General features: G+C 43.7%; 2 long non-coding RNA genes across 4 annotated transcripts in view; one reads left to right on the top strand and one right to left on the bottom strand.

Annotated features, from left to right (window-relative positions):
* The window catches only part of LOC110473271 (uncharacterized), a 122,766-nt gene that overhangs the window by 4,339 nt on the left and 96,967 nt on the right, over positions 1 to 21,460 (top strand). Inside the window, exons 2-3 of the long non-coding RNA XR_014954653.1 lie at positions 19,350 to 19,426; positions 19,528 to 19,604. This is a non-coding gene — a long non-coding RNA (uncharacterized LOC110473271). The remainder of the gene's footprint in view (positions 1 to 19,349; positions 19,427 to 19,527; positions 19,605 to 21,460) is intronic.
* LOC146767516 (uncharacterized) overlaps positions 1 to 21,460 on the bottom strand; it is a 41,853-nt gene that overhangs the window by 12,223 nt on the left and 8,170 nt on the right. The window contains exons 3-4 of one of the 3 annotated variants that reach the window (XR_014954656.1): positions 12,338 to 12,466; positions 9,588 to 10,380 (exon numbers count right to left, since the gene is read on the bottom strand). The exons of 1 other annotated variant lie outside the window; for it this stretch is intronic. This is a non-coding gene — a long non-coding RNA (uncharacterized LOC146767516). Of the gene's footprint in view, positions 1 to 9,587; positions 12,467 to 21,460 lie in introns of those variants that run through there. One more of the 3 variants, XR_014954655.1, reaches the window with a different exon arrangement.

The raw sequence follows: 21,460 nt of genomic DNA, 5'->3' as shown, positions 1-21,460 counted from the left end.
TTGACCTTGATCAAATCTCTCTTGCTCTCATGCCTCAGAGGATATGGGGAAAGGTGTGAGTTCAATAGCTCTTGGATGTTGAGTGTTTATTAATGCAAAGGTGAAAAGCCCTGAAAATGGGAAGGCTGTTAAAATGCAGTTTGAATGTGATGATAACTTGGCATCATTCAGTGGAATGGAGATATTCTCCTCCTGTTGGCAATAAGGTGTTTTAATGCAGCTCTTTGGAATTTAAAAAATAAGATTAAAAACTGGTATATAAGTGGCTCTAGAAAAAAACCAAAAAACTAAAGCTTGGAGCATCCCCAAATTACTTTGATCTTCATCTGAATCTCATAAGATCAATGAGGTTGTTTACTTTGCCAGGTGAACAACTTGAAGACTCTCTGAGGAAGGAAAAACACAGCACTCGCTCTAGCTCACATCAATTCCCAAGAGGTCAGTGGGAAGAGTTGAAGTGAAAGTATTTGTTAAGTATCAGTTCTCCCTGCAATACCATTAATTTGTTCATCAGCAAGAAATAGCTTGAGTGATTGGTTGAGATGAATCTTTCTTGTCCCTGAGGAACAGGAAAGCAACACCACAGACTGCTGCATGCCATGTTTAGCTGAGGCTGGGACATTACCTACAGAAGAGAGAGGTCCCTGACAAACCCACTGCCTCTGGATGAAGAAAAGTGCAGGGTCTGTGAGTGTGAAAGATTTCACAAGAGTAAATCCATATCCCAGATTTCAAATAATGCCTCACTCGAAGCCGACGAAAAGCAGTGAAAAATCGAGCACTGATCTCCATAGGCGCTAGGTGAAATCCCCACACAAGGCGAGAGGTGGCTGTGGGAGAGTGTTGGTGAAATATGGCCCTGTTTCAGCAGCAGTGAGGGCCAGCCAGGCCGTCTCCTCCAGCCCCACAGGCTCTGCCATGGGTCCCACGGCCCCGCGGCGTCGCGGCGGAGCACTGAGTGGCCGTGATCCCCTTTCTGTGACATCCGCTCAGCAGCCCTTCAGCATCACCCTGTTACTAAGAGGGTCTGTCCCGTAATTAAGAGATGGCTGCACAGGGCATGCAGCTGGTCAATGGTTTTCCTAAACAGCCTGTCTTGCAGAAGAAGGCTACATAATGAACGAGTGTCAGCAGGTCATGAGTTAGAAACAGATTTTGTCTTGCTGGGAAAAGTTATGTTTACCAATCATTCATTAGGTGTCCCAGATGGATGCCGCCGGGCAGGAGGATGGGGAGGGGGATCACCACAGCACTACTCCCAGTGACCCTAAAAGAGCTGAAATATTAGCAAATGGTTATTGCTTTCCCCCCCCCCACACACACACTTTGTAGCATATCTGACTGGGTATATGCCAGTGAAAAATGCCATACTCTCCCTCATAAAAATGGCAATGATTTTTGCTGTGACTTTAACTTGAGCATCCTGCAGCTGGTACTTTTGGGATGGTCAGTGAAATAACCACAGCTGATCATGGTCTAATGACCTTCCCAGCATGGTCAGTTGGGATATCAAATACACCCCCATCCATTAAGAAAATTTTTCATTTTATTTGCAGCTCAACACTGGGGTTCCCTGTGGTTTTAAAATGCTTTCACCTACTCACTTATATGGACATTTTTCTGCCCAGAGCAAACCACAAAATTAAAAGGAAGGACCTTTCCAGAGGAATTGAAGCCAGGTTGGAGAACCATGGGGCTCATTTGCTGTGAGTTACAGGGGAGACAGTTCAAAAGAGACTTCCATAATATATGAAAAAAAAATATACAAAAAAATACAAAAAAATCCCAACACATTTGAATTTTTACAGAATTCAAGCACATATTTTACCAATCCACGGAATATATCAGTGTTTTGTCCAGGGAAAAAGATGTGACAATTGGAGACAATTTGAAAGCAACACACTGTGTATGGTTCTGAGGTAAGAGGTGGCAGCAACCAGGTGATATGTGGCCCAACGCAGGAGTCCACCCAACCACTTCTGGAGGAGATGTCTTTTCTTCCCTTCACAGTTTGTGACCATAAATAAGACCAGACCCCTTCTGTAAGTCTGTTCATGCTTGTGGATAGTCCCTTGCCCATCACAAGTGGGGAGGTTGGACCAGCACGTGAGCAGAGCTCAGAGATAAGGCAGAGACCACAGTGGGAAGCAAGCCCAGTCTTCTCTGCTGGCTTGCAGGGTGAGGATGCCAGGCAGGTAAGAGGTTAGGTCCCCAACACCCTCACAAGCAGAGGATGGGCTCTGCAAGGATCTCAGGTGCCTTCCCTAAGATCCTCATCCCAACGCAGGAGTCATTTGGCCATGGTGTAACTCCAAGATCACCTGAAGTTCCCTTCACACCCAACACAGAAGTAAAAGGTATTCCTAGGGTAAGGTGGATATCTGAAATAGACATAAATGCCTATTTATCTTCACCAAGTATAAAGGCAGGCTAAAGTTACTAAATCACGTATATACATTTATGTTTTCCGTGGATAAAGGTGGGTGCATTTTGCTGCTATATTCTCCATTTTACAGATGGTTTATTGCAGATTTGTGACAATTGAGCATGCCATTAATTTTTTTGCCCAAGTGGCACGCACTGTGGCACAGGGAATACCTTTGCTGGATTACAGTGCTGATTGCAGGGGTGTCACACTCATACCATCGGTGTGTAGCATGTTGTTGGCTCTAAGAGAATGCTCAGGAAGTAGCAAATTCAGCCTGCATGTCACCATAAAGCATATTGGACCCAGATGAGTGGAGCTTTGCTAAGCCAGCCGTGTGTTTGGCTCTTCATCCTCATCCCTCCCCACTGTGAGAGCAAGTGGAGGGCAAGGAAGGGAGTGGGGAGTCAGGAGTGAGATGGGAGGAGGAAAAGGACGCTCTGCAGGTTATTATTGTTCTAGTAATTAGAGCTATAGGAATGCCCATTATTGCTAGGATGCTTACACAGAAGCTGTTTGTACTCCACAAACTCCCTAGGTACTCAGGGTGAATTTACCTTGCGCAAGGTAATTTGTAACCCTGTTGTCTGTGTATTTACTTTGGGCCATGCACACTGTAAATGGGAGTGCAAAATCTCAGGGATGGGGGGAGATGAACGAGGAAGGATTCTTTGCCCTGATGAATTGAAGTGTTGTTTGAAAGAGGCGGACAGGATTCCCGATATTGCTTCGAGTTTGGAGGGGGGAAGGGAAAAGGACAAGTCCTTTAATGAGAAAGGGTTGAAGTTTTTTTTTTTTTTTTCTTAGCAATTTTAATTATCACTAAAACCTCCAGCCCATTCAGGCTCTTGAGAACACAGTCGGGCTCTCGGCTGCGGTCCGCATTTCTCAGGGCCGCCGCGGCAGGCTGGGAACGCGGGCGGGTCTCCGTGTTTTGTGGCGGTGTCACCGCCGCTCGTACGGGTCTCCTGGTTCTCACATTACGCACCACGGACTCCACCACTCCGCATTAGCGAGGCCCAATTAAACCAAGCAGTTGATTAAACAAGCCAATCAGGGTAATTAGTTTAATCAGATTCCCTTGGTAGCCAGCACTGAACTGCTTGTAAAAGGCAGTTAAAGAATGAAGTGCACCTACTTAAGCTCCTATTTTTTTTTTTTTTAAATGTCTGAGGTAATTAGAATTACCCATGGCGAGCCGAAAATCCAAAGGCCCAAATGGGGAGCGGGGAGGACGATTAATGAAGGCGCTGATGTGTGAAGCAAACAGAAAGGAAGACAGGATGTGTGGTAAACAAATGGAGAGGAGGCAGCCCTCAGGGAAGGGCACAAAGCGCGGCCTCTCCGCCCCTCAATGGCGCTGTCTGAAGTGGCCGGAGACGCCGGGGCTTCTCGGCACGTCCGCCCGCTCTCTGCCCCCCAGCCTTGCACGGGCAAGGCTGGGAGAAGTGGTGGAATTTTGCCGCTGGCTGCTGTCCGGGCTGCCCCAGCGCTGCTGTTTGTGGATTTTGGTGCAGAACCCGAGCGCTGCGCGGAGCCGGGGGACAGCCCCGCGGGGATGTCCCCAGAGCCTGTCCTCCTCCCCGGCTGGGCACGGCGATGGGACACCAGCCACCTGGCATTAAAGTCCGTATTTCCGAGGCATTTCCGAGGCTGCCTTTCTGCTTTTGGCAAGTGCTACACCTCTCGTTTCGGCTGGCTAATTTTACCTGCCTGCCACATGTTGCAATTCTGCACGGAGAGCTGAAGTTGAGCATTTTTCAGTGACTTTTGTCTCACTAAAGGAAGCCCAGATTTTTGATTTTGTGTTCCTGCTTGGGATGAAGCTAGGTTTGGTGGGTTCAATTTGTCAGCTGCCCACAGTCATCAAGGAAAGGACTCATGAGATGGGGGTTTTAGTTCTGCTACTGCCACAGAGCCATTGTTTTTCCACAGCACAGAGAGGAGCAAAGCTTTAGGATAGCATGTAATGATTCCACTCCAGAACAGCCTCCTCCCACTCCAGCAGTATGAGACATGGGATTTTAGGCGCTTTTTATTTTAATGGTGGTATATTCTTTCTTGATAGTCCCCAGTGTTTTTTTTTTCCCCCATCATATCTAAATGCTTTTTAAACTTGCTTCCTGCACCCACCACTTCTGCAGCAAAGGGTTCCTCAACTGAATCACATGTGGGGCAAGGAGCTGTCTCTTAGCTTATTCTGATCTAAGCAATTTTTTATCTTTGTCCATATTTCTGCTATATCTTTTTTGAGGTGAACAGACACAAACTGCTTCCAGTATTCAAGATGTGGAACTGTATGGATTTGCACAAATGAATATCAAATTCAGAAAAATCAGTAGGAACATAATAGAAAGCATCATTACTCATAATGATGCTTCCTGTTATGTTCCCACTGATTTTTCTGAATTGGATTATACTCTTGACCTCAGTATTCTACTGTAGAAATAAGTTTCACAAGTAAGCACATAGTGTGGAAATGCTGACAGTGTTATTACTGTCAGAAACTCAGAATAAGGAGGACTCATACTGTCATTCAAGACCATGGATTATAAACAGTGTGTTACCATAAAGCATCCAAACCTGTCCTTTTAATCTGTTTAAGCTCAGGTCATTGTGTTACAGTGTGCTAAATCAGCCCAAGATGCCCCAAATGAAAAATAAAAGAAATAACATGACAGTATACCCACAGCCTTGCTCCTTCCCTTGGTCTACAGAACTCCCTGAGATCATCAATCTTGCAAACACTCTTCTAAATGGATGCTTTTTTCAAAGCTCTAGCCAATCTAATCTCATTCCTTTTACAGCACCACATAGTCATAAAGATTTTGCATTATATTTAATGAGTGGCTAGAGCCTATCACCCCCAAAAGGTAATAGAAAAATTCTCTGAAATAGACATTTTGTATTCTCCTAGCTCATTCTTTTCTCACAAAATAATTTTCACAACTATATTAAATACATTACCCAAAGATACTCTTGCAAAGCACTTACAGTAATTACTTTTACTCGGAAGAGATAATTTCCCCAGAAGTTCTTACCTGTCAGGAGAGGAAAACAACCAGGTATCACCAGGCTGTTTGAGTCTGAGAAAAGGGAATTATTAAATATTGTAGTCTTTTTCTACCATGCAAATGTTTTGGGGTTGTGTACTCTTTTTAAGAAACTTTGTCTCTTTTTGCGCTACTGGTTACTGCCAGGAGAGAAGTGCTTATAAGGGCTTCATCCCAGGCTTCCAAGAAGGAAACCTGACCCAGACATAGCATAACCAAACAAATTTATCTTGCACCTTATGCTTATTTGTCTCAAAGAGATAAACTGTGTCCATGCTTCTCCCAAAGGACAGCTGTCAGTCCTTCTCCCTCAGACCCAGGGGCATGGGCAGTCTGACAGTCTGGCTTTTATGGCACAGGACATGAATGGGATTGGTGGTGAATACACAGCAGAGCATCAGGGAACATTTAAAAATGCAAAACCTCCAGAGGTATGTTTGAGGTGGGTTTGTAAGACTGTGAATCACAAAGGGAGCCAAACCTGAGATATCAGATCAGCACCTGGAGAGGGCTGTTCCCAGAACTTGGTTTGATTTCAGAGAGCAGCAGCAGTCCAAACCAGCCAGGGAGCAAAGCTGACAGCAAGGCAAGGCCTCACAAGCATCTGTTTATCAATGCAGATGCATTCAGACAAATATTCAAAGCATGGGATATAATGTAGATAATCTAGGAAGATGTAAAAATGGGTCACAAGGGAAAGACCCAAGAGTTTTTTTCCACTGAAATTGATTTACTCTGACCAAGTAGATCTCATCTCTGGATCTCTGGATGTATCTAAAGGTTGTTAATTTTTTTAATGAGCTGGGAAAGTAGAGAGCACCAGTAACACCATGAAAACAGATGACTTCATTAAGAGTTGGCTGAGTCAATGTTTTTTTTCCCCACAGGAGGCCAATAGATTTCATTAGGAAGCAGGAAATGGCTCAGAGAGTAACTACGGCTGTTCATTCCAGGTGGAGGTGGAAAGGGCCAAGAGTGAGTGGTGGAGTTGGGGACACAACCATGAGGACCCTAAGACATGGCTGGGAGAGAGGACCACAGGCTGCCACATCTGACTGAGCTCAGACAAAGACAAAGTGCCCACAGCCTCGGGCTCACCATTTAAATTATGGCAGTGTGCAGCTCTGATTTCGAAGGACAAATACCCTGGTAAAGCAAATCCACAAGCAGGAGCTCCTGTAGAGATGTCTTGCAGACTCTCCTTTACTTGGCAGTTTAAGGTATTTTGCATGTATCTTTCAACATGTAGGTGGTATTTGAGTAAAATTTTTTACATTGGCCCTTGAGACTCCTCAGCGCTTGGGTGTGTATGGTGCTGGGATTTTCCCTCTGGTGGTTGTAGAAACAGTGCCCAGAAAAGCCCTGAAATTTGAATCCAAGTCCTAATTCCTTAAATTGTCCCAGTTTAGGTTTTGGTTTTGTGTTTGAAATAAATTTTAAGTGTCCCAGCTCTCTCTTTGAAAACACATGTAAAATCCTCTGTCTCTGGAACAATGACCAGGGATTGGGAACATCTGCACTGGAATGGCCATAGCAGGAATGCTGTACAGTACTGTGTGTCAGCCTGACAAATTCCCATTAATCCCACCACCACGCTGGGTTTTACCCACACATAGACAACCCGCCTGTGCGACATCGCCAGCGCGCACTCCTGACCTCGTCCTTGTAACCCACAATGTAGAGGAGATATCTGTGATGCTGAGAGAATGAAACGCTTCAGTTTTACATGAAAAAAGGGTATTCAGGCTTCTAGGCCCAGGAGTACAAATTATTAATCACTCCTCACAAGGAATCCGCAGATGGATGTTTAGCACTATTCACCACGACATAACTGCAAATCAATTAGTTCATTTTGTCCTACCCTGAGGCTGTCTGGCAGACAATAGCAATGTCTTGTGCAAACGTTTTTATAAAGAAGACACAGGGGGAAGGAACCACAAAGGCCATTGGTTCTAACGAGCAATTAGGAAAGTGTGCAAGGCTCGCTTTCTTTTTTTTTCCTTCTTCCCCCTTTCTTTCTTCAATTCATTCCGAGGCTCTAATTCTGAAAATGATGCTTTTCTTGCCCACTTCCTGTTTGTCAAATGAAGTGCTAATCAGGCCCTTACAGCTCTCTAGCCAGCAAGGGGACGATGAGGTAAGAAGGAGTTGGGAAAAGTGGAGAGCCAGGGAACAATGTGGGGGAAACAATGCTCACTTATGCTCTTCTGGGCAATCAGGGCTGCATGCAACTCCCAGGAAAAATAACCTGCCCTGAAACACTTGATGATGCTCAGCGGAAGGAAGCCCCTTGCTCCAGGGAAGCTGGTGAGTGCTACCCGAAGGAGACTGGTCCCCCACCAAATATGCCTGAAGTGCCTTCCCTTGCTCCCAGAAGGGAAAGGGAGAAACTCAAGTCCAGATTGGGGTGATCCCATCTGCCCTTTGGGGGGGATGGATACCCTTCCAGTGCTTGACAGTGAGGCCTGGGGTAGGAATTCTAACACAGACACCCTGTTGCATGTTTGAAGTTAGGATCAATGAAGCTGGACTCAGCCAAGCTACCTCCACCTGCAGATTTACTTGGGGAGAGCTCAGTGAGTGTATCCACAGAGGACAGGTCTTGCTCATATACTGCAAGCAGCCTCTGCCTCTTCCATAAAGACAAATACATAGCAAATAGAACACAACTCTACAGATTTGCTTTTAAACTTTAAGATTATTGGACCCCCAGAGAATTAAAGGTAGAATTCCTTCAGGAGAGATGATCCATCTGAAGTATTAGCCTTTCCCAAGAGAGCAGCCTTTAGAATTCCTTTTCTTTTGCCTTTGAGGTCCCTCTCTGTCACAGTGCTTTCAAAGAGCTCCCAACAGCAGAGAGAAATCTTTTCCACTGGGAACAAACCTCCCCAACTGCCTGTGCCCTTGTTTCTCTGCTCTCTTACCTTTCATCAGCCTGTGCCCTGAATTTCAGGAACTGTGGGGGTCCATGGCAGCTTACAGAACCTAAACAAGTGGGGTGAACCTTGAATGGGACATTATTGCAGTATAAATCTTTGGAATGGTGGCTGGGCATTACTGAGAGACCCTGGGTGCCAGGGGCTGGCAGTGAAGAGGTTGCAATCAGATATTCACAGGCACTGCATCATATTTACTTGTGTGCCACCAGTCATATTTTTCTTCTTGCTTTCAACTGCTTTCCATTCATCTGGGGGATGAGTGGGATTTTCTGTACACAACCAGTTAAGCCCATGCAAATAGTATTTGCATGAAGTTTGAGGAATATATGCAGCCATCTGGAAAGTCTGTTTGAGTCCAATCCCCACTGGCATCACCTTGCTCTGAACGTGTACGTGCTCTTCATGTGGCTGTCTAGTTAGCAGGTCTGGTTATTTGAGTTGTGCTTTCTGGACGGGCTTCTTAGTACTACCTCTGCTCTTTCTCCTTCTTTTTTTGCTTGCTGCTGCTTGAACTTTGCTGCTTGTCAAGTGGCTGCCTGGTGGCTTGTAGCAAATTTGAAGGAAACTTCAATGTCATTCCTCCTGCAAAAATGCCTCCTCTGCAAAATCTGCTCCCACTCATCAATGAAAAGGCAGGTACCAAACTGTGCATCGGCGAGTCCAGGACTCAGATGGCTGAAACAGATGAACTAGAGGGAATTTGCTCTTTTCATGTGATACCCTGTCAGTCTGTTAGGATGTTTATTATTATTATTTCCTCAGGGGACACAATTTACAGCACCTGTCTTTTTGGCTCCTACTGTGTGAGTCACATTTCTTAAAACATTTATTCTTGTAATCTCTGTGTCTGATAAGAACATTCTATTTTACCATTTTACTAGAAAAAGAACAGTGAGAAAAGCTTTCAATAACTCTTATGACTGCATCTGGGCAAAATTTTCTCTGCAAATATTTTGTTTGCCAAAAATGCATTTCTGATCACTGAAGCTGTCTGTGCTCTTTAAATCTCTTGGAGTAGAGATGAAAAATGTTTTGAGCCAAAAAGAAAAAAAATCCCCAAACCAAAAAAGGATCATTTCTTAGAAGAGTTTGATCTTCATTAAAATTGTAGATAATTTTGAAAGGGTCAGCTAACCTTATTTTTTTTAAAAAAGTGGGGGGTGGGGGGGAAAGGACAGTGTTAGAAGTTTTATCACCTTTGAGCAAAGCTAATAGGATTACCTGGTGCCAAAAGGAATCGTTATTTTCACCTGTACTTGCTAAATCTTCTTGTTTCTCATGCCTGATGCCAGTACTAATTTGACCCCACTGTACACCCTAACCCTCAAAAATACTAATGCTACCAAAGCTTCATCACCAGCAGATGGTTTGGGGATGGTGAGAACAAGCAGTGAGGGTTACACAGGAGTGGAACCAACCCTCTTGGTGGCATCTGGTAGCTGAACATATCTTTGCCTCCTCTGACAATTTTTTTTTTTCATTTTTACATATCTGAAGACTGTAAAAATCTGTATAAAAACCCTCCAAAAAACCCACACCTAAGTCACTTTTGAAATGCTTTATTAGTGAATCTGTAGAACTTCAGGTTCTCCATCCCCTGACTCATGAGTACACTGAGATGTTTCATCATTTTGCTCAAAGTAGCCAGATAACCTATGGCACAGAAAAATCTTAAACAATGAACTTCTGAACCTTGTGTTGGCCCCCAAACCACTGATCATGGCTAGTGTGGCAGAGTGCTTGGGGCTCAGGGCCTCACAGGTCTGGGAATTACAGAAGCACAGGGTTCCTGATCATCCCACAGAGCCAACCTGACAGGGTCCAGCAGGGATGCCTGAGGGGAGTCTCTGGTCCCAGCTAGACTTGCTCAGACCTTCCCCAAACAGAATTGTTGCAGGCTTGAGCAGAGAAGAGTAACTTAATCATCTGGGGAATTTCAGTGGTCTTGATTTTCATCCTGCATCTGAATTAAAAAAAGACTTTAGGAATAAGAGTTGAATGAATCCAATTTCCCCCACAGCTCAAATAAACAAATTACACACAGAGAAGGAAGGGAAACATTACAAGAAAAGGAAAAGACATGGAAAAAGAATAGGGAAGTCAAATAAATGAGGCTTTCTCTGATCCCCAGTAACCATGATCCAGGTCCATCCAGGAATCCTTTTCCATCCAATGATTCTTCTTGGAGAATTGTTCCAGAGACCACATCTATTTGGCAGGACTAGAACTGTAGGTCCCTAGGGGAGAGAGAATGGTCTCTCCATTCCTTTGGAAGGAGTCCATGGCATCTCTACATCCTTGATGTTCCACATCTCAGTGGATGCCTCTGAGACTTCCCGTCCTCCTGGACGTGGCCAAAGGCCGGGGCTTGTTCTCTCCCCTGTGGGAGAAGGAGGCAGGGAGGTGTGAAGGAGCTCTGCCAGCATCAGTGGGAATGGCCATCACCTCTGACACCCCTTCACCTCCTGCTTGCCTCCAGCAACCTGCTCCCTCTCTGGCCAGGCTTGTTTCCCTGGGAGCAAAGTGAAAGTTGGCAAATGGCTGGCTTTCAAGCACAGTCAGTATTAATTAATCAGCACATTTAATACATTAGCGTGCACATATTTATCTGCATCCACTGAGCTTTGTAAGCTGCAACTCTTGCATCTTGGGCTACAAAATTAGTTTCCCAGCTGCGGAGGGTCGCTGTTCATTTATTTACAGTCCTTGGAGACCTCCTGAATGCAATGGCACAAAACAAAATGAGGCCTCTAATCCAAAAGCCAGGAAGCTTAAGCACCTGTAGAAACAGTTTTGCATTCCAAGGGGCAAATTATCTCTAATCTTGTTAAATGGCTGCGCTGTGAAACAATCACAAAATGCTGTTCCTCGATGGCCCATAACCAAACACAGGGGTCCATTACTGCCCTGCGCAGGGAGCGTCAGTAATCCTGCAGGAGGACACAGCTGATCGCTGAACAAGGGCTGCACTCAAAAGTAAAGAAGAAACGAAATAAAGCTAGAACTGTTTGAGAACGGATGCTTCCAATTTTCTAAATTACAATAGCAACTTGTTGCCAAGCAATTACAGTGTTTCGTCTGTTTTTTTCCTGCTTTGCCCTCCACCTCATTTGTTTTTCTTCAGCAGATGCTGTTTCTGAACTTTGTCATTCATGTCCTTTTCCCCACCCCCTGTAATTTACAACTGATAATGAGCCACCATTCAGACATTGCTATTAAAAAAAAAAAAAAAAAAGTGAGATGCCTCTGTACCTGTTCTACCTGACCCAGCAGAAACACCTTTGCAGATAATTTTAAATTGTGTTTTTAAGCAAGTAAGCTGCTTGGTTTTTTCTCACTACACAAGATAGATGCTGCATGTAACTTTGACAAACTAACAATAAGTATTTGTTGCACCAATAAAAAAGAAAATGAAAAAATAGTAATTATGCTCTATGAAACTACAATGGTAGTTAAAGCCTACAAATCTACAAATAAACACAGGTGCTTAATTCAAGCAGGGCTTGCAGGAGCTCTGGAGCCAGGCTCACTATAGTATGCTGCTTTCTTTGGGGATGGATGCGTTTTTTGTGACAGGACAGGCAGCTCATTACTGCAGGAGAAAATTCAGACCTGGAGAGAGTGAACTGGCATGTACCCAGGCCTGGATGGGAGAATGGCATTGGGAACCCCCTCCCAGAGTAAACCCAGGCCCAGCATCCTGCCAGTGAGGGCCCAGCCTGTACAAGCTCAGCTATGGCTTAGTACCAGAATGAGAAAATCTCATTTTCAGAAACCAGTTCCCCCTCAACGACACAGACCCATTGACCACCTGGTATGGAAAGAAGGGGACAGGTAAAAAAGGTAAAGGTAAAGGTAAAGGTAAAGGTAAAGGTAAAGGTAAAGGTAAAGGTAAAGGTAAAGGTAGGGGACTTTCCCACCTAACTGGGGAGATGGCAAACTTTGGAGATGGCAGCATCTTCCACTTTTCTGTACTCATCAGCATGCTTTTAGGGGAATGTCTACACCTTGGAAACATGTAGGAAGTCATTCTATGACTCACCACTTCCCTGAAGAAAAGGTACAACAGGTTAGCAAAACCTCATTTCTGGACAGGGTAACACTGCTTGGAAGAATAAAACAGTGATGATTGTTCCCCACTACAGCTGCATTGGAGAGTTATTCCTTTTCTGAACAATCCATCCTATTTCTCCCCTGTCCCCTCTGTGAGCACCATCTCAGAACTCACATTATTGCTACAAATGTCACCTTGGGCAAGGTGCACACAGAATTCTGCAGGTATAGGTAGACATGACCTCTACAGCTCTTCAGCTCCACCTGCTCATACAATGTGAAGATCTGCTCCTTTTCCAGCTGCTAAAATATCTAAACTCAAGGACAGGTTTTTCTTGCTTTTGAGTCATTAGTTTTCCAATGCTCCTGCAGTGCTGGAACACTGGGAGTAGTTTTTGAGAAAAAATGAAGAGACAAATGGGGCTAATGGTGTTCATGCCTCTCTGAAGTGGTTCACCTAAATTGGCAGAAACTAAATCAATGAAGCTTCATTGACCTACATCAACTGGGGGTTGGATCCAAGAGCAACCAGACTTTGCACATGGTATTAACCTCCAAATTAATGATGGGTGGGTTACATGGAGGGGATATGTGGTATTCACATTCTCTGAACAGAGAGAGACATGATTCTCACAACTTCCCAGGAAATATCCCTGGAAGAATCATGTCTCTCTCTGTTCAGAGAATGTGAATAACACAGGAATCAGGCCTTCATGGCCTGTTAGTGCATGTCAGAGGCACCAGCAAGGTGTGGGCACAAAGCAGGGAAGCTGGGCAGAGCAGGGTACAAAGAAATGAAGAGCACATCTGTTACACTCATCTGTACTTCACTTTTGTTTTTCAAACAGGCTGAATTTGCACACACCCACCCCAGAGAATGACTGTGTTTTTAGCCCATCCTTGCTTTAAATGGAGTAATGATGTAGGTTTTAATCCTACAGCCCCAGAACATCCAGTTGGCTCTTTGATTCCTTATCTTCAGCTTTGGGACTCTGCTTTTATGCAAGACTGAGATTTTGTGCAAAATTCAAGAATGGAATAAATAATCTTTTCAGGCATATCTGTGGCAGACAACAGTTTACTATATCCCAACTTCTGCCCCTCCACAGTGTCTCAGAGCCTTCAGACTGGACCTACTTCTGCTTTTTCCTCTGCTTTTCTGTCTCTTTTCTCTCTCCATTTTCTAAAAGGACCTGAGAGCTAATAGATCACTTCAAAATGAATGCAATTGCTTCCCAGCAGTGAGATGCTGTGTTTCCTCTACACCGAATCTATGCACTGTTCCACTAGATAAACAGCACCAAATGTCATTTGAGAATCACATCCTGCTTTCATTCTCTCCCCTCCTCACATTGGAGGCTCTAGCTTTGTGTGAGAGTGATTCACTTTCCCACTGAATGCAGAGTGAAAGCCCATTTTCAGCACTCTCCCAACACCCGTGCACAACCAGCTATTCATTTCCAATGATCATTTGTATTTCTTTTGGAAGACCTTAAACACCACAGGGAATAAAAGGAAAACCATTCAAGTGAAAATAAGATCGGCAAAGACAATACATTGCCCTGCTGTCAGTGCTTAGCTAAAGATGAATACATATTAGCACCTTTTTTGCCTGGTTTTGTAGCATAGTTGGGGTTTATGTGTGGTGTGTGTGTGTATTTGCTCATTTTCCTAAAAAACTGTTCAGCTACATAGTTGTTTTCAGCTAAGTTTTCAAGGATTCTCAGGCATATTAAGCACCTACAAGTTTTTTACAAACTTGCTTGAGGAGAAGAAAGAGACAGCATGGACAGAAGATGCAGCAGGAGTAGATCCCTTAATAAATACTGCAGAAATTCTGTGCAGTAACTCAGCCTGCAGGTACCAAACCCAAACCCCAGGCTTAGACCACCTGGAGACCAGATCTCTGCTCTTCAGAGTGAACATTTCTCATAACACCATACTGTGGCTCCAGCCTTGAGGTATGTGTAGCATGTTAGTTTGCTGCTCAAGAGACATGAGTGAAACCAGAATTTAATTCCAAAAGCCACAGTATGGTCCCTGGTTCCCTCAGTGACCAGAAAGAGGAAATTACTTTGGCCAATTAATTCCGATATTTCCAGACATATTCAGAGGAGAGTGGGAACTACAATGTGGAATTAGAAGCTAAAGCAAGTCCCAAAAGGATGTGAGGGGGAAATCAAAGATAATTATGCCCACTTAGGAGAGACATAAAAGGTTTGGATGAGCCTTTCAGCCTCTGAAAAGGGTACAAGAGTCACTGTGTGGAGGTCAGCAAGTGCCTCAAATATTCATCAAGAAGGATGATTTTGAGACAGTTGATTATGGGGCATTACTAAGGAAAACTATATTCAGTGGAATATCCAGTGGAATTCAGCTCTCACCTCAGTAGAGAGTGGTATTGTAGGAATAAAATTAGCAGGTGTGAAGACCTCATGAGAAATGAGCGAGAGTTGGGGAGATATCTATGAAATTGTTATACCTGGATTCAGCACAAAGAGCAGATTCAGTGCATAATGAAAAAATGGTGTGTGCTCGGATGCGGGACGATAAAATGCATTTTGTGGAAATGAAAAATTATTGCTGTAAGGTATAATCAAACAGATAATTTGATAATAAAAAGATTTTGTCTGACAAAAGCTATATTGGCCAGTAAAAGCATTGAAATACTTTTCTGTTGATTAAAGAGGCATTAACAATAAAATGTAGGGAATAATTACCAAAGCAGGATGTAACACTGGATGTTGTAAGGATAATAGAAGGATCTTGGAAAGGCGTTGGTTTTGGAATGCAGGTAATGAGGGATAGGTTTTGGTCAGGAGAGGCAGAAACAATTAGTAGAGGGAGAAGTAATGCTGTATGCTGATGGTAGGAGAGACTGCCAGGGCTCAAGAACTGCATGGGCAGAGCAAAACCCATTTGGGTCCAAGTGATATAGAGTAAGATGTGTAAAAATATTGAGACTGAGTCATTCCAGGAATTTCCTATAGGTTCCCAGGCTGGACTGTAAGCTAAGACTACCTTCCTATATGGAGGGAGAGATAGAGAGGGAGACAGAAAGATCAGTATGTGTACAAGTGAGAATTGTATCATTATGGAACCTTTAATTCTGCACACATGCACTGGAAAATAAATGCTATCAAGAAAGGCCCATACAGCCTGAGTGTAGGCTGACTCATTCTTTCACTCAGTTATGCAACTAATACATGACTGGATTTTAGGTTTGATTTTGTAGATGGTGAGATCTCTTGAGAACATAGTGACTTTGGACCTGTGATCATGAGATGAATCCATGGAAATATAATCAAAGTGTTAAAAGAGAGACCTGCAACTTAGAAAGACCTGCAACTTAAGTCCAAAGGGGCAAATCTGTTGAAGAGCTCCAGGACTGTTGTGTGCAGGGAACTTTACAGGCAAGGGTGAAAAACCCCTTTGCTCTTGTATCTTGCTCAGGAGGGGGACCAATACTACAGAGGAAGGCTCCAGACTGAATCAAATGCAAAGTGCCCTGCAAACAGGATGTTTGGACTGGGCAGAACAAAGGGTTGCAAGGGCTAAAACCGTAGATGACCAGCAAAAAAAAGGCACATCTTAGAGGTCAGAAGGCATAGATAGCTTGTGAGAATTGCCAACTGTCAAGCTGAGCTGAACCTTGCAAAAGAAATTAAAATCAAAACCAGATGGGTTTTCAGCTGGAGGAGGAATAGGAGAGAAAGAACATGGAGATTAAAACTACGGCACCAAAACTGGATAAATGTTTTGCTTCAGGATGCAGTTTTGTGAGATAGGGTAAGATGCCTTAAAAGATTACTGGTCTCTGGCAGCAAGCAGAGGCTCTGCTGTGCTTTCCCATCTCCCCACCACAGTGACGAAGCCTCGCCCCATGTCTTGCGCCAGTTCCTGAACCCCTTAGCAAACCACCCCAGAAAAGCATGTGGCCAGGGTTTTTCTGCTGTTTTAGCAAGTTGAATCAGCTCAGAAAATTGACCAACAAGTACCCAGGTTGGCACCAGGGATGAGTGAGGCCATGGGGAGGTGAAGGAGGAGAAAGGCAGCTCCTTCCCCTTGCAGCCTGTGCAGTGTCAGGCTGGCTCAGCTGCCTGTGACAGCATCACTTTTCTTTTGGTTAAGGACTTGGGTGAATTTGCAAATGAAAGGAAATGAGGATGAGGCTATGAGAATGGGAATGACCACATAGGAGGAGGACAGGAGACCTGGGGACAGATAGACTCTGTCCCCAAATTCTGGAAGGAGAAGAGTGTGAATTGGCTAGCTCAATAGCAATGATGCATTCATTCAGTCATGGGTAGTTCATGTAACTGGTAAATAGGATCTGGGCACCATGGGTAAAGAGGAAAAACAGGAAGAGAATGAGATGTTTTGAGTAACTATAGAGCCATTAATTTGACCTCAAATTTATACAAGGTTGTATAATAATTTTTTGAAGGAAAAAACCTGACAACATGGAAATTAAAAGAAAATGGGATAAAAGGCAACCAGTTAATCACAAGTATATTGTATCCTTTTCACCTACTGTGTGAGCTGATCCTCTTTATTCAATCCTAACACAGAAGCCAGGAATTGGCTCGTTTTCTTCCGTCAGGATTGTTTTATTCATTGGCCATTCACCAAAAAAAAAAAAAAAATCCTATTTCAATAGCCTTAGGAAATGGATGTTCAGCAACATTCACTGTAGCTCACTGGGTTTCTAAGGGCCTTACAAGCAGTGGCTACAACAGAGTGATATATCTTGGTGGTACAGTGGTGCTCATGGGTCCTGTCAGTACACACTGCTCTTGCAAAGCAAAAATCCCATCCCATCACTGCTGTGTCTTTCAAAATGTCCTTCAAAATACAGCAGAGCCCTCCAAACAACATCTATAATTACGTGTTCTTCCCCGGGCTCCCCTCGGTTCTTTATTACTAATTTTGAAGGATTTTGCTCAGAAAGGTCTTTATACTCTGCAGGCACTGCTGAATTGGAATGGGAAGCAGGGTTTCTTCTCATTGTAAGGTAGGCAGGGCTGCCTTCCAGTTTCCCAGCTGCAGAGATTTATAGCCACTACCAGATTCACTAGGTGGCCAAGGTTTTATAACCCAATTGAACAGAATAAAACCATTTAGACTGAAAGCAATTTGATGCAGGACTCAATGACTTTCAGGAACTTGATGTATTACTGTGATCATGAAAGCTACAAATTATATATATATGTATATATTTGACAAATCACTTTCAAAAACAATTTAATTATTTGGAATGATTTAATCCGGGTTGACAGGCCTGCAAAGCATCTCTGGGAATGAAGCAGAAAACCTTGAAGTGTATGGAAGATTTTCAATTTGTGTTAAATCCTGTTCCAGAGAGGAGTTTGGTATCCTTCCCAAGGCTTCAGACTCCCTTGAATACCAATTCCCTTGGAGGATCTCCTGTGTTAGATTCATATGAGCTTGTCTGAGGCTCTATGCAGCAAAATGAAAGTGGAATAGCAAAATAGGCATCAACTTTTGACACCCTTGGCCAAATATTAGGGAGACCAATGTCTTCAGGGCTGCTGGCTATCCCAGCAGCACTCACAAGACTTGAACTTCCAGAGATTGCCCAGATTTTTTGTTGCTGCTGCTCCATCTCCCTCCCATGGTTAGACACGCTTTTTGGAAATAATGGGCTTCACGCTCCAATTCCCTCATATTTCAGAAGCCCGGGTGTCTGGCCGTATTAATTATTTCAATAGTCAATGTATTAAATATTGCAATTCTCCTGTGAATCAAACTCCAAGGAAGGCTTGCAGAGTGCTCTCAATACAATCAAAAGTATGATACATTTCTGAACTAAAAAATACCTAAAGAGACTTTCCTGAGTTAAATTTAAGCAATCTGGGCTTAAGCACATTTCCAGGGTCTGCTTTCCAGGCCGTTTTACCATGGGAATGGGCACCAGTCCTGCTGTCCTCATAGGATGGACATTTCCAAGGTGTGTTATAAGCCTCTGTCCTGCCAAAATGTTCTGAGCACTGGCTCTGCACTGGCAGAGGGAAATACATGTCCTTTTGCTGCAGGAATGGAGATATTTGGAGGGGCTGCGAATGTTCATCATAGTGGTATAAATTATTAGTCCCCAGCAAGTTTGCTATTGCAAAGTCATTTGGTATGAGAGGGAAGAAATGAGTCTGGTGTCTGAAAGAAGACAAATAAAAATGAAAATTAGGGGTTAAAAGCTATGAATGACAAGGACATATCTCAACAGGAACCTTATCTCCAAGACTGGAATGCCTTTCAGTACAAAAACGGCTGCTAATGAATTCTCTCCGTACAACCAAACGCCTTGGCTGCTCCCACCCAGGCTCCTGCAGCTGACGCTTCCCCGCAGTTTTCCTTTGCTTTATTGCTTTCAGATGCTGCTTGGTTCGAGCTGCTCTGGTAGCTGTGTCACTGCCACCAGCACGGGGAATGTGGCTCCGTCTGCGCGGCGTCAGCCCAGCCTCTCCAGGGGCCGTCTGACAGCACAGCAGAGCTGCCTGCCTGCAGCCACATCATCAAAACCCATCCCTGCTGCTCAGCAAGAGCAAGCCCCCACAGCTCTGGCTCAATTCTCCAAGACTCTCAGGCATCAGGAGTGTTCATTCATCACTAATGGAGGAGCTGGTGGGAATGACAGTCTGCCACCAGGAGAGTTCTTGCTGTTGCCTGCATCGCACCCGTTGGGCCTTTTTGAGCTGTCCCTTTGATTTAGTGGTGCAAGTTAACTAAAGCTCTGCATATCTTTTCCTTCTTGTTTAAAACACTCCTCCACATTCATTTTGCTCTTGCCAGCGATCCTCAGATATCTTTCCAGGGAAAACAATCCTGGATTTATTTACAGCACATCGGTATTTATTTTAGCAACTCTTTTGGGGAGAAGGCAAGGAGAGATCTGAGCTCTGCAATAAGGACCTCAGAATGTGCTCTGTGCTTTCAAGGTAGGGGCATTTTACTTGAAGGGTTTAAAGGGCAAGAAGAATGTGAACACAGGTCAAGAACCTGTTTTTCTCAATGCTTTCCATGTGATGTGTTTTTATAGTGCAAAATCCATGAGCATCCCACATGGAAGTGGCAGCAAACTCCTTAGTAATGTTCCTGCTTTGAAGGCAAACCCAGGTAAATATTTGTTTGATTATTTTGTTCCCTAGAATTGCCTTTATTTATTTTGTTTTAATATCCCCCTACATATGCACGTACGCTCCAGCTTTTTTTATACCTTGGCTAACAAATGCCAATGAATTAAAATAAGACATTTTGTTGCCCCAGGGTATCCCATGGGAAGAGTTTTCTACTGAGAAATTTAAGACTTACGTAGAGTGAAATAAGGAGGGAAATAAGAAAAAGGTTGCTACCTGTTTCTGTTTCCTCCTTCCCACTTTTTTTCATTTTCATTTATCTATAGACAAATTTCAGTGGATGACTGTCCCTGTCCCCAGATAGCTTTTAAAGAGAAAGGATGCTGAAACCATGAAGGCAAGTGTAGATACTGGTGAAAATTAATGCTTGAAATCTCAATAGAAGCCATGTCACTTGGTTATCAATATTTCTTCTTCTTTCCCTCTAGAAATGATTTATTTGTTCTTCATCACAGCAGTGTTTTGAAGCCCCAGCTGTGCTACAAGCTGGTGATTTCAGCCAAGGGTTTTCAAATTGCATGTCAATGCAACCCTGTGGGTGTGTGAGCTGCTCTAAAAAGAATGTAAATGGAGAATGTAAGTCTATGGTCAGGAGACACAAGTCTTTGATGCTGGAGTAAAATGCCTGACTACTTGATTACCTCTGTAGCAAGGTGTGACTTCACAAGGTCATCTGCACTAAAAGCAAGGAGGGACCCTGGCATTGACATCCCGCTGCTGTACTGCATTTGTGATATTTGCAATTTCTGACCTCCTCTAAGAGGCCATTCCTGTCCTGAGGAATTTTACCTCGTCAACCCAAGAACATCAAGCACAAAGTGGTTTCTGGATGCACCATCTCAATTCCCACTGCAATAAGTTTATTGCTTATGACAGGAGGGTTAAGGCTAAACAAGCAGCCTGATTGATTTCTGCCCAAGAGAAGGCTGAGTTTCAAGAATGCTGTTTACACAAAGGGCTGATTCTGATCTACCATCAGAGTAATTTTCATGTATACCAATATAAGACAGATCCAAAAAAGGCCTTTGGCTTGCAAAGTATTTTAGGGTTCTTTGGGGAGAGGCAGCTTGGTAAAAACACAGATTACAAAGAGAACTTTCACAGTTCTTGATGCAAAAGAAAAGCACAGGAAGATGTGCCTTTGATGCTGATCCTCTGAAATGTCACTCTGCCAGTAAGGTACAGGCTGGACCTTCCCTGCCAACATTTCAGTATGCCCTGGCTAGACCAAAGCTATTGGCAGTCATGGGGCTCCTTCTGGGCTGCTGGAACTGCCCAAAATTTGAATCAACAGAGATGCTGGTGCAGTCTTGGTTTTGCTGGTATAATCTCAGTTCTTACCTCCCAGTTTAATTTTGTCTGTGAATAACTCAAGATGTCGTTTAGAGTAAGTGCAGTTTTTAGCCACTTAGCTGAGCTAATCCCTATGGTGATTGAGATTCCCAGTGTACAAAAAACTTTATAAAGAATCAGGGAATGCAAGAGCAGGAGTGGGGGAGAAAAAGGAGAAAATATTAACTTTTTCTCCCAATCCACTGCCCTCTGGACTTCATACACATGATGGAAGTCACTGTAACCTGTGCAGTCATTCTGGAGTGAATTTTTCTGAACTAGTTTTGTTTTGTTTTTGTTTTTGTTTTTGTTTTTTAACTCATTGCTAGAAGGTTCTTAGTCCCTGTCCTGCCTGCAAACCAACACACTCTATCAAAGGTGAAAAGGAGCTTTGAATTTGCCTGTGGTTTTGTGAGACAAAATCTCTAGGAGAGCAATAGCAAAATTTTCAAGATAGTGAATATGAGTTGAGGATGCACAATGCTTTTGGAAAAACCAGACTGA

The sequence above is a fragment of the Lonchura striata genome, chromosome 4 (assembly GCF_050655825.1).
Source record: "Lonchura striata isolate lonStrDom1 chromosome 4, ASM5065582v1, whole genome shotgun sequence".
Lineage (NCBI taxonomy): Eukaryota > Metazoa > Chordata > Aves > Passeriformes > Estrildidae > Lonchura > Lonchura striata.
This window is presented reverse-complemented; position numbering and strand designations above follow the sequence as displayed.